This window comes from Manis javanica, chromosome 10, assembly GCF_040802235.1.
Source record: "Manis javanica isolate MJ-LG chromosome 10, MJ_LKY, whole genome shotgun sequence".
Classification (NCBI taxonomy): Eukaryota; Metazoa; Chordata; class Mammalia; order Pholidota; family Manidae; genus Manis; species Manis javanica.
This window is the reverse complement of record NC_133165.1, coordinates 46295337-46304247: the sequence shown is the minus strand read 5'-3', so window position 1 is coordinate 46304247 and position 8911 is coordinate 46295337. Positions and strand designations below refer to the sequence as shown.

At 45.8% G+C, this 8911-nt stretch overlaps 1 long non-coding RNA gene across 1 annotated transcript; it reads right to left on the bottom strand.

Annotated features, from left to right (window-relative positions):
• Positions 1-1282: 1282 nt before the first annotated feature.
• On the bottom strand, positions 1283-6024 carry LOC140843732 (uncharacterized). The gene is made up of 3 exons (XR_012121739.1): positions 5827-6024; positions 5626-5731; positions 1283-4287 (listed from the first exon to the last, which is right to left on the bottom strand). It is a non-coding gene; the product is annotated as an uncharacterized lncRNA (long non-coding RNA).
• Positions 6025-8911: the final 2887 nt, after the last annotated feature.

Genomic DNA, 8911 nt, shown 5'->3' with positions numbered 1-8911 from the left:
GTATGCAGTCAGGTGCCCCTCCTATTGACCTTGGGGGCCATCCCTAAATGTGGTGTCTCTTAATGGACTATGACACTGGGAGGAGGAGCCTGGCCAGGGGAAGGGGCTTCTCTCCCTTGGTCTCACTCCTTTTTTCTCATGGGGCACTCTCAAGGCCATGGTGGTGCCTGGGGAGGGCTGAGAGAAAGGGGGCAATGGGGGCATTTGCCATGAACGAACTGTTCCTTGTTGGGTGTTCTACATAAATGATGCACAAATGCAAGGGTTGAAGATGGAACGGCAGAGGGCATGAGGGGATGGTGGGAGGCCAGGCCTGTTGAGTGCCAGGAAGGAAGAGCTTGAAGCCTGGGAAACAGGGCTGCAGAGGAAAAATCACCAGCCTGGGCATGAAAAGTCCCAGTTCAAGTCCCAGCCTGGCTCTGCCCTTTCTCACATGTATGCTCTTGAGCAAAATGCCTAAACACTTTGCTTCAGTTTCCACATCTGTAAAAATGAGGCTCATGATCCCAGCCAGGTGAACTTGGGAGGATTCAGGGTGTCACAAGTCAGGGCCCCACTCAGGAGTCAGACAGACCTATACTTATTTGTTTTGTTTTGTTTTTATTTTATTTTATTTTTATTTTTTTATTAAGGTATCATTGATGCAATCTTATGAAGGATTCACAAGCAAAACAATGTGGTTACTACATTCACCCTTATTATCAAGTCCCCCCCCCATGCCCCATTGCAGTCACTGTCCATCAGTGTAGTAAGATGCCACAGAGTCCCTGTCTCTTCTCTGTGCTGCACTGTCTTCCCCGTGACCCCACATACACCATGTGCACTAATTATGATACTCCACGATCCCCTTCTCCCTCCATCCCCACCCACCCTACCCCCACCCCTCCCCTTTGGTAACCACTCAGTGTAACCAAGATGGGCTTCAGCGAAGGCAGGGAGGCTGGGGAGAGGTGAGGCTGGGCTGGAGCTGGGGCCACACCTCTGGGTCTCCTGAATACAGGTGGTGAGACCCTGACTTCTTGGAGTCCGTGAGTCTGCTGCTATTTTGTTCCTACAGTTTTGCTTCATTGTTATACTCCACAAATGAGGGAAATCATTTGGTAGACTTATACTTATTGCATAACTCCAACACTTCCCAGGGTGATCTTGGTCAAGGCAGAATCTCTCTGTGCTTGGCTCATCTACTAGGTGGGTACACCACTCATATCAGCTGGTAGGACAGCTGTGACGTTTATGCACATAAACAGTTGGAGCTGCCACTGAGTAGCTGTGTGATCTTAGGCAGGTTACTTAACCTCTCTGTGGTTCAACGCAATCGTCTATAACACGAGGAAACTAATACAAACTCCCTAGGATCTTCTCCAGACCTTGAGCCTCCACCTGATTCTGGGGTTCTTGTTCGCAGAATCGAAGAATGAACTTAGCAAACACTCAAGGTAGGAGAGCAAGGGAGAGGCTTTTATTTTGAGATAAAGTGAGAGGACAGAGCTCCTGGCTCCTGCCAGGAGGGGATAAGGTAGCCCGTGGTTGTGGTCATGCACTGTCTAGGAGTTTTATAGGCAATTGAGGATTTTCAGGAATGTGATTAAGGGCTAGGGGTGTGGACCTGTTAAGTGGTCCTAGAATGTTCATCCTAGATGAGACATTAAGTCTTTTTTTTCATCAGTCCTCCAGGTAATTCTGAAAAATTAACATAAGAAATTTACTGCAGATTCCTTCCCAGAATAGCAGCTTCTTGGTCTGGGAGCATATCAATCAAGACTGCCTGCCCTGAGTTATTGTCTGTTGGCTGAAGAGTTTGTTAAGAGCAGTACTTCTTAACTTCCTGTACTTTAAAAGGCAATCTAAGATGGAATATTTCTTGCTTTTACTATGTTGTTTATGGATGGGCTTGCTTGCCATTATCAATTGCCCGGGTTGCAAATTACTTGATTAGGTCTGAAGGAGGTAAAACAGCATATAGGTCTGGGCCTTTTAGCATGCTAAAGTGAATCTTACAATAGCATGATTAACACAATGAAAACATGCACTATGCTGAGATACTTTCCTTGGGGAATATGAACTGATCTCACTGAAGAATGACTCTAGAGCTTAATGTTTAACACAGAGTTTTGGTAGGGGGTTTCTTTGACTGTTGTTACACTGCTCTGTCATTATCCTGCCTTGCTTTTTCCAGAGGCTTCATCCTACTCTGTCTAAGCCCATGTCCCCATCTCACACCTACCTCATCAGAAACCTGGGTCCTGTTGACAATACTGATACAAACAATAGTGACCTGAGTGGGTCAGGAAGTATGGATCTGCAGGGCGATGGAGTAATGAACTTAACACCCTTATGATTGCATGATCACATGGGCAATTTCCTTTCACACAGCACTCAAAGGGGGGATTAAACATATCTAAAAATCACACATATCATGGATCAATACATCTCATACTGGTCACAAAGGATGCTTCCAGTCCAGGCTGTCCCAGTCAGCCTTTCATCTGTCCCAAGGGAAAGTGATGCAGCAGAGACAGTTCTAGTGAAGTGGTATGTCCATGATGGAGCAGGAGTGCAGGCGGATGAGCAGGAGCAAGCATCAGAACACACATCTGTGGTCCGGTGTCAGGGACCTCTAGGACAAACTTGCCACAGGGACTCCGTGTCCAGTTCCTTATACAGTCCAATCCATCCATTCGGGGGACGAAGATGAGAGGGACAGTCCACATGTGGTATTATCCAGCTCAGGTGTTGTTCACTGGCACACCTAACATGTGGAGTTACCTGGGTTGGGCATTCACCAGCATGCCTTTTAGGGTGGGGTATGTTTACAGAGGCAGTCAGCGCGAAAGCAGGAAAGCCTGACCTAAGCAACTCCAATATTGGAGACCTGACATAAGCAGCTCTATGAAGGATGCTCACATCAAATGGCCATTCCTTCCATGTTTCTGCACTGACATGGTGCACCTGGGTTGGAGAGAGGAAGACGGGACTAAGGGTTGAATACAGATGTGTGGGAACCATGGTCCTTGCCCACAGAGGTGGTCATTTGGCTGGAAAGACTGGACAAACATGTGAAGCCAGAAAGAAGAAGACAAAAGCAAGCAGCTTGTAACTTACTGGGAGATCCTGGCAAGCCACTTTCTGGTCTTCATTTCTTTACCTGGAGAATGAGCATAGCAGTACCTTTCTCACGGAGAGAGAGGGCACATGAAGCTGAGTACTGATGCTCTGGAAACTGGAAATAATATTGAGAGCTCATAGGCAACCTTTGTCAACTGGTCATTAGGGGAGATGATGAGGTGAGAAGAGCATCACTTGGGATGTGCTGACATTTGTCATTTCCATCTGCTCACCCGTTCTTCCTTTTTAAGTTAAACAAAAAAGCATCTGGAGTTTTCTTTGGAGAATTATCCATCCTCTCTCTCAGATACCCCTACTCATGGTAGGCACATGACCCAGGCCCACCTTGTCAGGGTGCCCCATGTCCTTCACTACAGTGAACAGTTCAAAGATGGGTATATGGCACACTGAGAGTCAGCCTGTGGACTTGCTCTCAGGAAAGACTTTCACTGTAGCAATGACTAAACTGGTAGGATGTGAACTTGAATCTGCTGGGGGCCAGCCTGAGGGAAGACCCTGCCTCAGACTGGAGCCAAATGCATGGGAAAGTAGAGCTGAGAGTGGAAAGGGAGACACGAATCTAGGTGTGGGATTAATGGGATTAATACATAAACCAAGTAATATAGAAATCAAATGTACAAATACATATGACCTGATTGTTTCTCCTACAACTCCTGATGCTTGATCAATAACAAAATGAGTAAAGACAAAACAGTTCCTACAACTCATGACCACCCTCATATGGTTTCGGTGTCCTTGAGGAGCATCATGCCCCAGGGCTGGACTCAAGGTCAGATAATGATTGTGTGTTGATCATGTGTTGAACCCCCTACTCAAAATTCTTTGGATGTTTGGGTTCATTTGCTCAATAAATATGTGGAGTGCCTTTTCGGCATTACTCTTGTGCTGTTATGCCTTGAGTCCCCTGGCTGGTCCTTTCAGGTCTTCGGTATCTCATCGTGTCTCCTCCCTTATCTGCAGGTCGGAGGCAGGGAGGGACCGACACTAGGTTACTATTTACTTTGAGTTCCTGGGTCCAGTTATTCCTGAAGCAATCCATTCTGAAATGTTCGGTCCCATGAGCCAATCTTGCTTGTTGAAGTTATTTTGAATTGCAGTGGATGTCCTCTCCCCTGCTTTGATCTACCTTCACAGTTGATTTCCAATGTCAAAAATCATAGACTAGATTTTAAAAATCATAATAAAGTCAAACTATCATATAGTAGAAACAGCACTGTGTCAGAAGCCAATAGACAGAGCATTTCAAATAGAGCACTATGAAAACAGAATAGATGCTTGGTGAATATTTATTAAGTACCAACTCAGTATATCCCAGGCATTGTTCTAGGCATTAGAGACAGAACAGTGAATGAAGCCAACAGAAACTTCTGCCTTCATGGTGCTGAATGGAATAAAATTATTATAACTAAAATTTAACCACACACTTATACATGCAAGGCACTTTTCAACTCTTGGCTCATTTAATCCTCACAATAACCCTATGCTGTAGGTATTATTTTTCATGTTCATTTCTCACAGAAGAGGAAACTGAGGCCCAGAGAGGTTAAGGCTTTGTGTCCAAGGTTACAGAACTAGTAAGTTGCAGCTCTGGGATCTGAACCCATGACATCTGGCTTTCTTAACCACGATACTATACTGCCTAGTATAGCAGCTAGCACTTACTGAGCTTTCTCATGCAGTCATGTAGTCCTCAAAACAATCCATTTTACAGATGAGAAAACTGAAGCTAAACAGTAGCAGAACTGAAATTTGAACCAAAACAGTATGAATTGAGAGTCCACACTCTTTTTCCCCCCAGGCTTTGAGGTATAATTGACAAACAAAAAGTAAAACGTGATTACCTGATACAAGTATACATTGTGAAAGGATTTTTCTCATTGGGTTAATTAATACACCCATCACTTCTCATACATTTATATACATATGCATAGTGTGTGTGTGTGTGTGTGTGTGTGAGTGTGTGTGTGTGCGTGTGTGTGACAGGGAACATTTAAGTTCTACTCTCAGCAAATTTCATTATATAGTACACTGTAACCACCTATCATCTTAGGAGTCTACACTTATTACCACCAACAAAAACAGCCTTGAATGAATGAACAAAGGAATGAAAAAGGGCTGGAAAACAGAAACCCCAAAAGTGAAGGATGGGCTAAGGGCCAGGCCCTGAAGCATCACCCCCCACAAGTGGTGTCAGGTTGCAGTCTTGATGACAGATCTCTCCTACATTCACTGAGTGTGGTGAGCCAGCTTCTCCTGGCCTCTCTCTGTATCCCATAGGCCCGGACCTCTCTGTTCCCCAGCATGAAGGACCTTGCCGGGATTTCTGTGGTAAGCAGCATGAGCCAGGAAAGGGCAGGGAACAGAGACACGATGAGAGGGCACAGAAGAGGACAGGGACAAACAGAGTGTGGAACCCAGGAAGTTCCCCAGTGCCAAGGGCTCCACTAATACCCCCATGAGAATCTCATGGCCATTCCCCCAAATACTGGAATTGCTCACCTGTTCAGAGTAGGAACATGCGTTCCAAGCTTTCCCAGAAAACACCAGGAAGTCCTCAGGAGCAGAGAGGTAGATGAAGGCAGAGGCCTTTTTGCCACAGAGGAAGCTGGGGGAGAGGTCAGGGGTCAGAGCTATGTCCAGCTCTCCCTCTCCAGCTCCTCACTAACACCCCTCCCCCTGGCTGACCCCACTCACACTCACCTTTGCAGGTGATTGATTTTGTGAGTAAACAGGCCCCACTTACCGGGACCCCTCTCTCTCAGAGTTGGCTGGTCAGAACCGCAAGCCCCCTGCCACTGTCTTTGCTGGTCTGAGCCATGGAATCCAACTGTCCTCCTGCTACTGGAGGAGGAGAGCAGAACAGGCCCAGCGAATTCAAACAGAAGCAGCAAAGTTATATCAACTCCCCCAGCTTTGTTCTCATTTAGAAGTGAAGCAGTTGTGGAGACAGCCCTAAAACAGGTGGGACTGCAACAAGAGAGCATGGGACTCAGGGCAGGATGGGGCAATTCCTGGGAGGAATCTCAGAATGCTTCCTGCAAGACAGTCTCTGACATGGACCTGGCCTAGGGGCTTCAGCTCCAGCTTTGCCTCAGAACAGCTGCATGGCACCTAGCAAGTCATTTTCTTTTTGAGTCTCAGTTTCTGTGATTGCAAAATGGGGATGAGATGATGATTATAATTGGCCTGATCAGGTTATTGGGAGGGTCAAATCAGATGGGTGACTGGATAGGTGAAACTCTGCAAAATGGAAGGCAACACTCGTGTTAAAGATTATTATTGAGAGTCGGAATTCTGATAGGTGGGGATGAGAGGAGAAATGTCTCCAGTAAAAAGCATGGCATGAAGCAAGCCTCCTTCCAACACATTCGTTCATGACTATTTACTGCACCACCTTCTTAGTGCCGGGCACCAGCCCTGAAGAAGAGGAGCCAGAAGGCACTTAGACTAAGATGCAGGTGGTTGAAGTTCTGGAACACCACATTCAAAAACATGGACTGTGTCCAATGGGCAATGGGGAAGCTTCTAGCAGCAGAACTGCAGCAGACTCCTCAGGGGTCCTGGAGCGAACAGCTCCTCTATGGAGCTGGGCAGCAGCACCTGACGGGGAAGGGAGGCTTGGGCCTAAGCAGAGGAGGGAACACTAGGCCTACCTGTCCAACCCCGACAGCCCCCCAAACCCCTACTGGCTGCCTGTGGTCGCTTAGCCTGCAGCCCTTCTCATTGCCTCAGTTTCTCTCTTGTCAATGGTCACCTCCCCAAGTGACAATAAATTAATAAATAAAATACACCGTATGTCAGATGGTACTATGTGCTTGTGGATAAAATGAGAGTTCCACCAGGATTCTCACCTGGCCCTGGTTGACTAGCTCACTGCACACCTGTGGGTAATTTGACTCTATATAAAGAGCTCCGCCCAGTGCTCTGGGCACGACATGGTGGCAGGGCTGCAAGGCTGCAGGAGAGCAGGGGCCGGAGTGGTGGCAGTGCCAAGGACAGAGGCACAGAGGACGGCTGTGCAGACAGAGGGGCCCAGAGGCAGAGACCGGCTTGCTGCATGCAGACTCACTCTGAGTGGATGGAATTTTATTGACTGATCTGCCACCTGGAAATAAAGTTGTGTATAACCCTTTCACCCCAAGAACATTTTGCTGTCAATTTCTTTGGTCACATTGAATCCTTAGCAAACTTGCCTGGGGCTGAAACCCATTGGCAAGACAGTGCTCTTAGGAAATAAACTGGGATTTCAGCATGAATCACTCCCTAACTTCCTTCTGGTCTTTGCTTAAATGCCACCTTGTCAGTGAAGCATTCCTTAACCAAGACATTTCAAAACTGCACAAGTCATGCTGAAATTTTTGTTTTTGTTTGTCCACTTGTTATTGTTTGTCTGCCCCCACTAGAATGCAACCCCGAGAAGAGGAAAGAACTAGTTTACTGCTGTATCTATAGCTTTTCGAATATTCTCTGGCTCAGTAAATATTTGTTGAATGAATACACAATTATTTCCTCTAACAGTTAAAAATAAACTCTCCCAACCAGTTCTCCAGAAAAGAGAGCACAGGATAAGTTTACACAGAGCTGGTGCAAGCATTCCATGAGGTGATTACAAACACATGTTAATTTTTTAACTTAAATGTTTTGCAAAAGCTGGAAGGAGTGTGTGATAGGTCAAGAGAACAGAACCAAAGTCTGGAGGTTATCTTCTGATTTCACATTATTAACTGCTTCTGTACTCAGAAAGCAAAGAAAACCTTGTTTACCAAGGAAAGGAAGTGCTTCTAGTTGACAGACATCTGGGTTCTGGGTCCAACCCATGGGGAAAGGTCTCTGTCAAGCCTGGCTGCTGGCACAAGGCCCTGGCAGCTAGGGTGCACTTACTTCTTTGCTTGCTTCCCTTTGGGACTCCCTGAAGGCCGCAGGACTCTGTAAAGTGTGGGCCTGGGTGTCGGCACACCTGGTCTTCATCTGACTCAGCCTATGACTGGCAGTGAACCAATGACCCAGGTCTTTTCTCTCCCATGGGGATTTGGTAAATATTCAGTATGATAATAATAATCACTGTGGCTGGGTAATAATTTTTACACTTTTTAATTGATGTAAAATTTGTATATAGCATTGCATAAGTTTCAGGTGTATGACATTAAAATTTGACATCTGTATGCAGTCCAAAGTCACCACCAAAAGTCTAGTTACTGTCCGTCACCATATGATTTTTTAAGAGAATTTAACACATTTTATTTATTTATTTTTGGTATCATTAATCTACAATTACATGAGGAACATCATGTTTACTAGACTCCCCCCTTGCCAAGTCCTCCCCACAAACCCCATTACAGTCACTGTCCATCAGTATAGTAAGATGCTGTAGAATCACTACTTGTCTTTTCTGTGTTGCACAGCCCTCCCCATGCCTCCCACACACATTATACATGCTAATCGTAATGCCCCCTTTCTTCTCCCCCCTTATCCTTCCCTTCCCACCCATCCTCTCCAGTTCCTTTCCCTTTGGTAACTGTTAGTCCATTCTTGGGTTCTGTGATTCTGCTGCTGTTTTGTTCTTTCAGTTTTTCTTTGTTCTTATACTCCACATATGAGTGAAATCATTTGGTACTTTTCTCTCTCCACCTGGCTTATTTCACTGAGCATAATACCCTCTAGCTCCATCCATGTTGTTGCAAATGGTAGGATTTGTTTTCTTCTTATGGCTTAATAATATTCCATTGTGTACATGTACCACATCTTCTTTATCCATTCATCTACTGATGGACACCTAGCTTGCTTC